This window comes from Tamandua tetradactyla, chromosome 7, assembly GCF_023851605.1.
Source record: "Tamandua tetradactyla isolate mTamTet1 chromosome 7, mTamTet1.pri, whole genome shotgun sequence".
Lineage (NCBI taxonomy): Eukaryota > Metazoa > Chordata > Mammalia > Pilosa > Myrmecophagidae > Tamandua > Tamandua tetradactyla.
This window is the reverse complement of record NC_135333.1, coordinates 124588408-124603208: the sequence shown is the minus strand read 5'-3', so window position 1 is coordinate 124603208 and position 14801 is coordinate 124588408. Positions and strand designations below refer to the sequence as shown.

General features: G+C 39.6%; 1 protein-coding gene and 1 pseudogene across 5 annotated transcripts in view; both read left to right on the top strand.

The window, feature by feature from the left end:
- The window catches only part of R3HDM2 (R3H domain containing 2), a 301698-nt gene that overhangs the window by 135666 nt on the left and 151231 nt on the right, over window positions 1–14801 (top strand). The window lies entirely within an intron of this gene.
- LOC143690296 (ras GTPase-activating protein-binding protein 1 pseudogene) lies at window positions 7278–9103 on the top strand (annotated as a pseudogene).

Here is a 14801-nt window from a genome sequence, read left to right as displayed (position 1 = left end):
AGAAGTGTCTGTTCATGTCTTTTACCCATTTTGTAATTGAGTTTTTTGTCTTTTTGTTGTTGAGTTGAACAATCTCATTATATATTCTGGATACTAGACCTTTATCTGATATATAGTTTCCAAATATTGTCTCCCATTGTATAGGCTGTCTTTTCACTTTCTTGACAAAGTTCTTTGATGCACAAAAGTGTTTAATTTTGAGGTGTTCCATTAATTTTTTCAATGCCCATGTTTTGGGTGTAAGAGCTAGGAAACTGCCTCCTATTATAAGATTTATAAGATATTTCCCTACATTTTCTTCTAAAAGTTTCATGGTCTTAGAGCTGATGTTTAAGTCTTTGATCCATTTTGAGTTAATTTTTGGATAGGATGTGAGATATGGAGCCTCTTTCATTCTTTTGCATGTGAATATCCAGTTCTCTAGCCACCATTTATTGAAGAGATTGTTCTGTCTCAGGTGAGTTGGTTTGACTGCATTATCAAAAATCTATTGTCCGTAGATGAGAGGGTCTATATTTGAACACTCTATTTGATTCTGTTAGTCATTTATGTTTCTCTTTATGCCAGTACCGTGCTGTTTTGAGCTCTTTTGCTTTGTAATGTACCTTAAAGTCTGGTAGGGTTGGGGGGAGGGGTGCCAGCCTCCAGGGCTTGGGGAACTTACAGTTCTGTGTAGGATCACAGCTGGTCCAAGCTTGTCCAGACTAGTGTATGCTGTGTCTGGTCACTGATGTGGCCTAAACACGTTCCTGGCTATTTACTAGCTGTTACGGAGTATGAACTAAATTTCACACCTCACTAAGCTGCTGAATTGGAACCTTCCTTTTTGGCCCATTTTTAAATTGGATTGTTTGCCTTCTTGTTGTTGAATTGTAGGAGTTCTTTATATATTATGAATATTAAACCTCTACTGGATGTGCGGTTTCCAAGTACTTCCATTCTGTAGGTTGCTTTTCTACTCTCATGATTAAGTCCTTACATGCAGACACGTTTTTAATTTTGATGATGTCCCGCTTATTTCTTCTTTCGTTGCTCATGCTTTTAATGTAAAGTTTAAGAAAGTATTAACGAAGACAGTATCTTCAAGATGCTTTCCTATATTTTTTTTCTAGGAGTTTTAGAGTTTTGCTTCTTATATTAAGGTCCTTAATCCAACTGAGTGGACTTGACAATGTTGTCAAAAATCTGTTGGCAACCTCTCTCTCTCTCAGCCGACACGGCAGGTGGATTCACTGCCCTCCCCCTCTGTACATGGGACATGATTCCCAGGGGTGTAAGCTTCCCGGGCAGTGTGGGCCAGAAATCCTGGGATTATCTGGGACTCAGTATCAAGAAATTGAGAAAACCTTCTCAACCAAAAGGGGTAAGAGAGAAATGAGACAAAATAAAGTGTCAGTGACTGAGATTTCAAACAGAGTTGAAAGGTTATCCAGGAGGTTATTCTTATACATTATATAGATAATCCCTTTTTAGTTTATGGTGTATTTCAGTGGCTAGAGGGTATTACCTGAAAGTGTAGAAGTGTGTTCCAGTAGCCATGTTTATTGAAGATGATTGTATAATGATACAGCTTTTGCAGTGTGACTGCAATTGTGAAAACCTTGTATCTGATGTTCCTTTTATTTACGATATGGACAGATGAATAAAAAATATGGATAAGAATTAAACAAATAATAGGGGCAACAAAGGTTAAAATAAATTGAATGGATTGAAATACTAGTAGTCTATGAGGGTGGGGTGAGGGTTGTGGCATGTATGAGTTTTTTTTTTTTTCTTTCTTTTGCTGGAGAGACGCAGATGTTCAAAAGAATGATCATGGTGATGAATCCACAACTATGTGATGATATTGTGAGCCATTGATTGTAACCATGTCAGGAATGTTTGTACTTTTGTTGCTTAAAATAAAAATATTTTTAAAAATCTGTTGGCAATAGATGTGAGGGTTTGTTTCTGAACTGTTAGTTTGATACCATTGGTTTGTATGCTGTACTTGTGCAACTATCATGCTGATTTAATTACCATAGCTTTGAAATAAATTTTAAGATTGGTAAATGTGAGTCCTCACACTTTGTTCTTCTTTTTCAAGATGATTTTGGCTATTTGGGGTCCCTTAATCTTCTAAAAGAATTTGACTGTTGATTTTCCATTTCTACAAAGAAGACTATTGGAATTTTGATTGGGATTATATTGGATCTGTAAATTTGTTTTGGTAGAATTCTGTCTTAATATGTAGTCTTCCAATCAATGAAGGTGGACTGTCCTTCCATTTATTTAGATACTCTTTGTAAATTTTTTTGTTTTTGCATGGGCAGACACTGATAATCAAGCCTGGGTATCTGGCAGAGCAAGTGAGAAATCTGCTGCTGAGACACCATTGCACCACCCTATTTAGATCTTCTTTGATTTCTTTCAGCAGTGTCCTATAGTTTTTTGTATAGAAAAACTTTACATCCATGGTTTAATTTATTCCTAGATATTTTATTCTTTTAGTTACTGTTGTAATAGGAATATTTTTTCTTGATTTCTTCTTCAGATTGTTCAGTACTAGTGTACTGATACGTTGGTAGTATATATACCACTACCAATTTGTTGGTGTTGATCTTGTACTTTGCTACTTTGCTGAATTTATTAACTCTGGTAGCTTTGTTATGGATTTTTCAGGATTTTCTGCATATGGAATCGTGTCATCTGCAAATAGGGAAGGTTAAACTTCTTCCTTTACAATTGGATGCCTTTTATTTCCTTTCTTTTTCTGATTGCTGTGGCTAAAACTTCCAATCCAGTGTTACATAACAATGGTGACAGTGAGCATACTTGTCTTTTTCCTGATCTTGGAAGGAAAGCTGCCACTCTTTCACCATTGCATATGATGTTAGCTTTGGGTTTTTTGTAGATACCTGTTTTAGTTTGCTAATGCTACCAGATTGTAATATACCAGAAATGGGTTGGCTTTTGCAAAGGAGATTTATTAAGTTACAGGTTTGCAGTTCTAAGGCCATAAATATGTCCAAACTAAGGCATCCAAAGAAAGATTCTGTTTCAGTTTGCTAAAGTTGCCAGAATGTATATACCAGAAATGGAACAGCTTTTAAAAAGAGAATTTAATATGTTACAAGTTTACAGTTCTAAGACCATGGAAATATCCAAACTAAGCCATCCACAGAAGGATATCAGAACTCCAAAGAAAGGCCAGTGTCTGTCATATGAGAAGGCATGTGGCTGGCATCACCTGGTTCTTGTTCCCACTTTTAGTGTTTCTATGTTGATTCCAGTGGCTTCCTCTCCAGGAGTCTTTGGGCCTTTACTTTAGCTGCTCTGTGGCAACACTCTGGGTTTTATCTCTTAGCTTAGCATCTTCTGGGGCCAGAGATTTCTTCTCTCCCAGCTCTATGTTCAGATGACTTTCTCAGCTCTTTCTGCTTCTCCAGATGTCTGCATCTATATTGGTTCCCAATTTTCTCAAAATATTTCCCCTTTTAAAGGACTCCAGTAAACTAATCAAGACACACATTAAATTGTGGAGTCACATCTCTATCTAATCAAAAGATCACACCCACAGTTGGGTGTGCCAGATCTACAATTGTGTGGGTCAGTCTCTGTGAAAACAATCTAATCAAAGGTTCCACCCAAAACAATAGGTCTGCCCCCACAGATTGGATCAAGATTGAAAGAAAATGGTTTTTGTGGGGTACATAGCAGTTTCAAATAGCACATTCCACCCTCTGGACCCCCAAAAGACATGTTCTTTCCATATACAAGATGCAGTCATTACATCACAATATCAAAAATGCCTTACCATTTCAGTAACAAAAACAGATCTCATTGAGGTCAGTTACAGGCATCGTTTCCCTAAGGCAGAAACTCTCTGGCTGTTGACTTGTGAAACTCAGAACAAGTTGTCTGCTGCAGTATAAAAGGAAAGACTGTCATTGGATAAATGTTCCTATTTGCATAGAGCAAAATTGAAAGGAGAACAGGGGTCACAGATCCAAACAGTTCTGAAAACCTGCAGTGCATACTTAATTAGATTTCAAACTCTGAGAGTCATTTATCCTTAGGGCTTGAGAGAGTGGCAGTCTCATCTCAAAGGGCTTACACAGCTGCCCGGTTCTCTCCAAGCTGGGGTAAGAGTTGCAGTGTTGGGGAGCATCGGGGAGACCACTGTCTTCTCAGTTCCATCCTCTCCAAGCAATGGGCAGCATCCAGGCTCTCTGCCAAATCCAGGACACACTGTCAATCCCTTCCGAACAATGGGGCAGCAGTAAGGCTCTCCCTAGTGTCCAAGGAGTGTGGTCCACCCTTTCTGAGGCCTGAGGTGGCAAAACTCTTCTCAAACAACAAAGCAGGATGCCACTGTGCTGCTTTGAGATTATTATATACCCCAGAAAAGCCATGTTTTAATCCTGATCCAGTCTTTTGGGGACAGCCATTTCTTTTAATCCCGATAGGATATCACAGCGCACAAACTTTTGATTAGATTTTTTCAACAGAGATGTGGCATGCCCAATTCTGTGTGTGTCTTTTGATTAAATGGGAGTTGTGACTTCATCCATTCAAGGTGGGTCTTGATTAGTTTAATAGAGACCTTTGAAAGAGGAAACATTTTGGAGAAACTGCAGATGCTTGTAGAACAATTCTTTCAGAGCTGACAGAAACACGAATGTTTGGAGATGCTTGGAGTGTCAGCAGAGAGTAGATGCCTAGACACAGGCATAGCCCAGCAGATGTTGCCATGGTCCTTTCCATGAGATACTAAGCAAGCCAGAACACAGAGTTGTGTCCCGGAGATGCTAAGTGAAGACCCACAGACTCAGAGGGGTAACCACTGGCATCAGAAACTGAAAGCAGGGGAACCAGGAACAAAGACCAGCAGACACCAGCCACGTGCCTTCCCAGATCAGCCTTCCTTGAGCTACAGTATCTTTTTCTGGATGCCTTAGTTAGGACATATTGATGACCTTAAAACTATAAACTTGTGATTTATTAAATTCTCTTTTTAAAAGCAGTTCTGTTTCTGGAATATTGCTTTCTGGTAGCATTATTAGCAAACTGATAAACCTGCCTTCTGCTTCCAGGGCAAACTCACCTTCTCTGTGTGTATGGGTGGGTTTGCTCTCCTGGCTCTAGATTTCCTGGCTCTAGACTTTAGTTTCCATGGTTCTGCTTCTGAAGCATTTGTTCCTTTAATCTGTGCCTTTTCTGTCCCTTTTAGTCCAGACTGGCAGTGGATCTGTCTTTCGATTTGTAAGCTGCCAGAATGCAATATACCAGCAACAGAATGGCTTTTAAAAGGGGGAATTTTATAAGTTACAAGTTTAAAATTGTCCAAACTAAGGCATCCAGGGGAAGAAACTTAATTCAAAGAAGGTCAGTGTATCAGGAACACCTGTAGCTGGGTAGTCACATGATTTGCATCAACTGGGTCTCTTTGCTTCTGAACTTCCTTGCTTTTGGCCTCTGTTCCTGTAGGGGTTTTTCACTCTGCCTCTCTGGGGCTTTCATCTCTTGGCTTCTTTTGGCTCTCTCCAGATTCTGGCTTGATTAACATCTCATGGTCTGCTGGGCTCCAAGCATCTCCAGACAGCCGGGTCTCTGTTCTCTGAACAACTATTCTGCAAGGGTCTACACATGCTCTCTCTGTCAGCTCTGAGGTTTCTGTTGTCTCTGACTCTCTCCAAAATGTTTCCTCTTTTAAAGGATTCCAGTAAACTAATCAAGACCCAACTTGAATGAGGGGAGTCACATCTCCATTTAATCAAAAGGTCACACCCACAACTCAGCATGCCACATCTCTGTGGAGATAATCTAATCAAAGTTTCTACATACAATGTTGAATCAGAATTAAAAGAAATGGCTACCTCCACAAGATTGAATCTGTTATTAAAACATGGCTTTTCTGGGTTACCCAATGCTTTCAAACCAGCACAATCTGTTTATACAGATTCTGCAACATTCTCATTGGTTTTCTATGCAGTATGCAGGGATCATAACCATCTTGCAATAGGACTTTCCGCAAATCCCTTCTGGATAACTCCATTTCCAATCCTGACTTCTTCTGAAATGGGTGACTGGTTCCATGTTTGATTAAATCCTCACATGTATACTAACTGCTGGGGTCTCCCTTTCTGGAAGCCCAGAATTTTCCACACCACCAGTTTCTTGTTTCTTTATACCCAAGAGTTCAGTTTTCAACTTACCTCATTCTTCTCACTTTTTACTGTAAGCTGCTAGAAGAAACCAGGCTGCATTTTCAACATTTAGTTTGAAAATCTCTTCAGCTAAGTATCCTAGATCATTGCTTTTAAATTCTGCCTTCCAGCCAACAGCAGTACCTAATTTTGTCAAAATCTCTGCCACTTTAAAACACAGGTCCCTATTCTTCCAGTTTGCCATGACACATTCATCATTTCTGTCTAAACCCTCATTAAAGGTGACTTTAGAGTCTGTATTTCCACCAGCAGTCTGTTTAAAGCAATTCAGGCCTTTTCTATCAAGTATATTATAATTCTTCCAGAATTGTATTATGGTATTGTAAATTGTGGTATTTACAGACCACAGCATTCCAATTCTCTGATATCAAAACCTGTTTTAGTTTGCTAATGCTGCCAGATTGCAATATACCAGAAATGGAATAGCTTTTATAACGGGGATTTATTTAGTTCCAAGTTTGCAGTTCTTAAGGCCATACGGTTCATAAGTCCAAACTAAGGCAGGCAGAGAAAGATACCTCGACTCAAAAAGGGCTGTGGTGTCTGGAACACCTCTCTCAGCTGGGAAGGCACATGGCAGGAATCTGCTGGTCCTTTGGCTTCTGTTTTCAAATGGCTCTCTCAACCCCTGTGGATCTTTTTGCCTTCTGGCTTCTGGCTTGCTTAGCATCTTGTGGGAAGGCACATGGCAATGTCTGCTGGGTTCTGCATCACCAAACATCCATGTCTAGGTGTCTGCTCTCTCTTTCAGCCCTCCAGGCATCTCCAGATGTCTTCGTATATGTCACTTCTGGTTCTTATCTAGCTTCTGTTGGCTCTCTCAGCACCCGATGTCTGTTGCAGCTTCTACATTTCCAAACATCTGTGTCTTCATCTGTGTCTGTGTCTGAGGTGTCTCCAAAATGTTTCCCCTTTTAAGGACTCCAGTAAATAGTTAAAACCCATGTTAAATGGGCAGGACCACATCTCCATGTAATCAAAAGGTCACACCCACATTTGGGTGTGCCATATCTCCATGGAAGTAACCTGATCAAAAGGTCACACATACAGTTGAATGGGTCAGTCTCCATGGAAGTAGTCTAATCAAAAGTTTCACCCTAGACAATATGTCAGGCCCTACAAGATTGGGTCAAGGTTGAAAGGACATGGCTTTTCTAAAGTATATGACAGTTTCAAACTAACACAATACCCTTTGTCATATTGAGGAAGTTTCCTTCTGTTCCTGGTATTCTAAGTGTTTCTATTAGAAAGGGTTCCTTCCAAACACAGTTGGATGAGGGACTTCTTGCCATCCACCCTGCTGTGGATCAAAGCTTGTTCTTCTCTCGCTCAGCCACACAGGTTGAATTGACCAAAGCAGTGGTTATGGAGAAGCCTAGTCCTAGAAGCCTAGTCTACTGGTCAGGCGGAAATTTGTGAGACAGTATTATATACTACTGAACCAGGCCCCAAACATGCTACACAGATTTTATGGAAAAAATCCTTCTTATGTCCATGGGGGATTGGATTCCAATGAAAAACCAGCAGATGTGGTCTGTGGAAAGAAAGAAATCCATAGGAAAGTGATGTCCCAGAACTTGACCAACAGCCACACTAAGATACACCATGTTGATGCTCATGCCACTCTAAATGATGACATAGTGGTACAGGTGATAGGACTTGTTCTCTTATAAGAATCAGGCTTTGAGGAGATTCATGCAGACTTTTGCTCTTGCTCCTGAGGGCTCTGTTGCAAGTAAGTTCTACATTCACAATGATGTTTTCAGATATAATGATGAGGTCCTTGGTGACTTTGTCACTGAGCCTCAGGAGGAGTCTGAGTAAGAAGTGGAGAAACCTGAAGAAAGACAAGAGTTACCAGAGGTGATACCTGATGATCCTGGAACTTTCTATGGTCAGACTGTCAGCAATGACTTGGAAGAACATTTAGAAGAAACTGTTGCTGAACCAGCCCGATCCTGAACCAGAACCAGGATAAGAACCTTAAAGATTTTTTTCAAAGTTATGGGAATATGGTGGAGCTGTGCTTTAATAGTGATGGGAAATCACCTAATTTTGGTTTTGTTGTGTTTGATGACTCTGAACCTGTTCAGAAGGGCCTTAACAACAGGTCCATCATGTTCAAAAATGAGGTTTGTCTGAATGTGGATGAGAAGAAGCCTCAAGCAGCCAAGAAGGGGACTATGGAGATAACCACCTGAGGGGACATAGAGGCCTTTGAGATGGTCTGGGTGGTGGAATGAGAGGCCCTCCTTGTGGAGACATGATGCAGAAACAGGATTCTGTTTCTGGAATGAAGTGGGAAGAGGGATTGCTCCAAGGCAGTTAATTGTTCTTTGCTGATCTTCACGCAGCAGTACAAACCTGCAGAATGGTGAATTTCTTCAACCAGCTTTTGGTGTCTTGGAGTATGACCCTAATCTGTTATAAACTGCTTGAGTTTGCACAACTTTACTCCTTTTTGTATTAATAGTATGTGCTCCCTTTCCTCTCTTTACTTTCCTGAACTTTTAGTCCTTCACTAAAAAAGAAAAACTCATACACACCATACCCCTTACCCTCCCTCTCATTGATGCTAGTATTTCCATCTACCCAATGTGTTTTAACTTTTGTTCCCCCTTTTTTTCTATTCCCCCCTACCACTCCCTTTCATTGATCACTAGTATTTCAGTCTACTCAATTTATTTTAACATTTGTTCCCCCTATTATTTATTTATTTTTAATCCGTATGTTTTACTCATCTGTCCATACGGTAGATAAAAGAAGCATCAGACACAAGGTTTTCACAATCACACAGTTACATTGCAAAATCTATATCATTATGCAGTCATCTTCAAGGAACATGGCTACTGGAACACAGCTCTACAGTTCCAGGCATTTCCCTCTAGCCTCACTAATACTAAAAAAGGACTATCTATAAAATGTGTAAGAATAACCTCCAGGATAACCCCTTAACTCTGGAAAAACGGATTTTTTAAGAAGAAAAAAAGAGGCTGAATTTCTGTGCTTATTTTGCATATCCAGATTGGATTTTTTTTAAACAGCCATATCCCCAAAAGAATGTGTCTTGCTTAATTCTGACATTTGCTATGTTTCGTTCATTGGAATATTTCTTATTTTCTATGTGTTTCAAAAGCCTGTGAGAAATACAGGATTTGATAAATATCTTGAAGGCAGGAAAAACCCAAATTGTTTCTTCTTTGAGTCATGCCTACCTTCTGGTGTGGAGAACATTGCCTTTTGGAAAAATTGACTTTTGGTTGTTGCTGGTGTGGTTTTAAAATTGAAGAAAAGGGGGCGGGCCACGGTGGCTCAGTAGGCAAGAATGCTTGCCTGCCATGCCAGAGGACCCGGGTTCGTTTCCTGGTGCCTGCCCATGTAATTAAAAAAAAAAAAAAAATTGAAGAAAAGGTGTTAAGAGTTTTTTCTTTCTGATATATGATCACAAAAATAATCCTAAAACTTACTGTCTTTACCACTGAAATTTAAATTGTGATAGGTTGTAAATGTCTAGAGTACAACTGATGCTTTTCTTGAACTGTTAAATTTTTTTTGAAGTTGTTTTTTCATGTTTAATTTGAATTTGTAAAAAACAATAAAACCAAAACAAAATCTCCAAAATCTGAGAAAAAAAAAAGTGAGCAAAACTGGTGTGCCTTCTGTTTATCTTTGATTTCCGTCTTGGCAAATGTTTAAAACAAATTTTTTTTAAATCAAGATTTGTTTTATCCGGTTTAGAGTATATGGGGAATTTAGAATCCTTTTTTACCTTTTTGGGAGTTAGTGCTTTCTAGTTCTGGATGTAGTGTCTGCCTCCCCCTCCTGGGGTCACAGGCAGAGAGAAGGACCTGTCTTATATGGGGTGTGGTCAGCTTTGGGGCCTTCCCTAACCAGTTTGCTGACATTTTCTTGCTCCCCTTCTTCCCTAGAATGTGCTGTGGGTCAGCTGAGTATGTCCCCTGGGGACAGGAGAGAAGGCCTTCCCTGGGAGGCCAGATTCCAGCACCCTATCCCTCATCCCAGGCTTTCCAGATGAGGACCAGTGGAGGCTCTGTGGAGGGACTCCCTTCCAGCTTGGCTCCCTCATGAGCAGCCTACTCAAGGAGGTCAAAGAGACAGACAGAAGCCAAGTCTATTCTTCCTCTGCTCCACCCTCCTTAAGATGAATGTAGCCAGAAAGAAGAGCAGAGAGTGAAGCTGAAGGCAGCTAGGCCTTCCCTTTGACAGAGTTGCTGCCCAGACACTTCAGCCTTTTATGTCTTCTGTTAACATTTGTTTTGTCTTATTTTGAAATTGAGTCTCAAACTGCAATACCTTTGAAGGCACAGATGCTTCTATAGAGGTCCCTTGACCTAAATAATTCAACATTTATAATGTATTTTATTTTGGTCTGTATTCAGATTCCTAATCATAGCCCATAAGAAGGAATGTGATTTTGATAATGGACTTTGGTTGTTGATGTGCTCGAGTGTCTGCTAGTTTTTTCCCCCTTTAAATCATAGCCATACGATAAATTTTTTATTTCGTTTTGGTTCTCTCTCTCTCTTTTTTTTTTTTTGCTAGTAAAATGACTGTCTTTTTTTTTTTTACCTTTTTAAATTGTATAATATACATACAAAGCAAAGAAAGAAAAAATAATAGTTTTCAAAGCGCTCTTCAACAACTAGTTACATGATAGATTCCAGAGTTTGTCATGGGCTACCATATGATCCTCTCAGATTTTTCCTTCTAGCTGCTCCAGAATATAGGAGGCTAGAAGGCTTAAATATTTTTTTATCATCATAATCAACTTTTTTTTTCTTTTCTGTGAAAAATAACATGTATACAAAAATAAAGCAATAAATTTCAAAGCACAGCACAGCAATTAGTTGTAGAACAGATTTCAGACTTTGGTATGCGTTACAATTCCACAGTTTTAGGTTTTTACTTCTAGTTGCTCTAAGATACTGGAGACTAAGAGAAATATCAATTTAATGATTCCGCAATCATATTCTTTTGCTAAATCTACTACCTTCTCTGTGTAACTCCACCATCATCTTTGATCTTTTATCCCACTCTTTAGGGGTGTTTGGGCTATGGCCATTCTAACTTTTTCATGTTGGAAGGTGCTGTTGATAATATGGGGTAGTGAGATGGAATTATCTGTTGTTCTGGAGAGGCTGGGCCCTCTAGGTTTCAGGACTTATCTGGTCCCAGGACCCATCTGGAGGCTGCAGGCCTCTGAAAAGTTACCCTAGTGCATGAAACCTTTGTAGAATCTTACATATTGCCCTAGGTGTATTTTAGGATTGGCTGGAATGATTTTGGTTGGGTTTGGCAAGTCATGATAGGTAGCAATGTCCAACTGAAGCGTACGTTAAGAGTGACCTCCAGAGTAGCCTCTTGACTCTATTTGAGCTCTCCCAGCCACCGACACTTTATTAGTTACACTTCTTTTCCCCCTTTTGGTCAGGATGAAACTGCTGATCCCACGGTGCCAGGGCTGGACCCATCCCTGGATGCCACATCCCAGGTGGTGGGGAGGACAATGACTTCAACTGCAGAGTTGGGCTTAGAGAGAGTGAGGCCAATCCGAACAATGAAAGAAAAATTCTCCAGAAGTAACTCTTAGGCAAATGTTATGTTTCTCTTTTATTTGATGGGCATGCAATAGGTGTTTCTTGGAATGGCCAATTTTTATTAAAATATTTCTGGAAGAAAATTTAATCTGGCAATATAGACTAATACTTGCTTTCATTACATGTTATTTGTTGAGTACTGTGTGTGATGTGGACAAAGGCTTTGTTTATACACTTGTGAAGCAAGCCTTTGATAACTGTCATTAATAATTGAAGGGCAACTGTGTTGTCAAATGTAACTTTATTTTATTCTTAAAAAAAGGAAGGGATACTTTAGTTTGTCAAATGCCATTTCTACATCAGTTGAGATGATTATGCCCCTTTTTCTGCTTCATTTTGTTAACGTGGAGTATTATATTTATTTTTTTATGTTGAACACCTTTGTATATGTGTGATGAATCCCATTTGATTATGATATGTACTTGTATTGATATGCTGTTGGATTCAGTTTCCTAAATACCTTGCTGAGGATTTTTATATGAATATGTATATGAAGGGGTACTGATCTTTAGTTTTCTTGTGGTATCTGTATTTGGCTTTGATCTGAGAGTGATGTTGGTGTCATAGAATTAATTAAGGAGTATTCCCTCTCTTCAGTTTTTTGGAAGAGTTTGAGCAGCATTGGTATAAATTCTTGGAATGTTTTAGAAAATTTCCCTGTGAAGCCTTTTGGTACTGTGCTTTTCTCTTTTGGGAGGTCTTTCATTATTGATTCAGCCTCTTTACTAGTTATTGGTTTGTTGAGATCTTCTCTTTCTTCTTGAGTCAATGTAGATAATTTTTGTGTTTCTAGAGATTTGTCCAGTTTATCTAAACTGTCTAGTTTGTTGGCATACAGTTGCTCATAATATCCTCTTATATCCCTTTTTATTTCTGTGGGGTCAGTAGTAACCCCTCTGTCTTTTCTGATTTCAGTTATTTATATCCTCCCTCTTCTTTCTTTGTCAGTCTCGGTAAAGTTTGGTCCATTTTATTGATCTCTTCTAAGAATCAGCTTTTGTAGATTCTCTTTATACTTTTTTTAAAGCATTTTTAAAAATTCTTTACATTGAGATATCTTCACACACATACAGTCCATCCAAAGTACTACTGACTGTACTTTGATGTGGTGGGCTACAACACCACCACATCAGCTGTGCACTTAGCACCATGATCACCCCAGAATATTTGTGTCACTCCAGAAAAAGAAATTAAAAGAATAAAGAAAAAACTCATGCATCTCATACTCCCCACCCTTCCCCACCACCAACAACCATCATCCCAATCCACCTAACTCCCCCTAGTCCCCACACCCCCATCATTTATTTATTTTTTATCCTCATTTTTCCCCCATCTCTTCATACCCAAGACAAAAGGAGCATCAGACACAAGGCCTCCACAGTCACATGGCCACTCTGCAAAAGCCACACACCTACATAATAATCTTCAAGAATCCAGGCCACTGGAACACAGTTCAACAGTTCCAGGGACTCCCTCTGCCCCCAACCTCAGTCTACTCCAATATACAACAGACTACAAAGCATATCTATATAATGCACAAGAACAACCCCCAGGACAACCCCCCTCACACACAAACACACTCTGACTGAAGTCTCTCAGCCACTGAAACCCCACTCTGTCCCATTTCTCTCTTCCCTGCCCTGGCCAAGAAGACCATCTCAATCCCATGATGTCAGGTCCTTGCCCATCCCAGAAGTCCTGTCCCACATTGCCAAGGAGATTTCTACCCCTGGGGAGTCCGTGTCACACATAGTGGGGAGGGCAGTGAGTTCACCTTTCGAATTGGCTTAGAGGGAGAACAACAAAAGAGGTTCTCTGGAGGTGACTTTAGGGGTATTTGGGCTATGCCCATTCTAACTTTTTCATGTTGGAAAGGGCTGTTGATAATATGGGATAGGGGGATGGTACTAGCTGATGTACTGGAGAGGCTGGCCCCTCTGGATTTCAGGATTTATCTGGCCTAGGAACCCATCTAGAGGCTCTTGGTTCCTGGAAAGTAATCATAGTGCAGTCACATTTAGTCCAGAGCTTAATTGTTATGTCTAGGTTTTGAGAAGCTTGCTATATATGTATAACCTGGTATTTCCCTGGAACCTGGGTATCTGCGTGATACCTAAGACTCAGAGTATGAGTTCTGCATTTCTGAAGAATCTTGTATGCATTGCCACATATAACAGCTATTAAAGAAATTGAAAAAGAGATCAAGCTTCAGCTAGAGATAAGAATAAAGCCGATCAGGTTAGGACTAAGGTAAATCAGAATACGGGGTAGGGATGACATTGTATTTTTGAACTTCACCTGCTATGTGTGACCAAAGGAAGAGAGGTTTATTTTGTTCAGAACCTAAATTTTCTCTAGCACATAATCCTGTTAACTCTTAAGAACACCTAAGGCTTGAACTGAAACTCTGTAAAAGTTTCATGTATTAAGTTTGCTTTCCTGGAACCTATCATTTCCAGTGGGTTCCTAGGTCAGATAAAACCTGAAACTCAGAGGGACCATACTCTCCAAGTTTATCAACTAATTGCATCTCCCCATCCTGTAATATAGAAACCCCTTCTCAACATGAGAAAGTCAATGGGAATTGCCTAAAAATCCCTATAAATAGGGAGAAGGATCAAAGGAGGACGGGGTATAATAGAGAAAATAGAATTTAACAAACGAATATGACTGCTGAATCACTATATTAATATTTCCTCTAGCCTCCAGTGTTTTGGAGCAGCTAGTAGGAAAAATCTGAAATAGTGGAATGTTAACCCATAACAATCTCTGAAATCTGTTCTTTAACAGTGTACTTTGAAAAGTGTTGCTTTTTTCTTTCTTTTCTTTGTATGTGTTCTATTTCACAATAAAAAATGGTTAAAAAAAATAAGTGAAGGTGCTGAGAGGGAAATTCATAACCCTAAATGCCTACATTAAAAAGGAGGAAAGAGCTAAAATCAAAGACCTAACTGAACACCTGGAGAAACTAGAG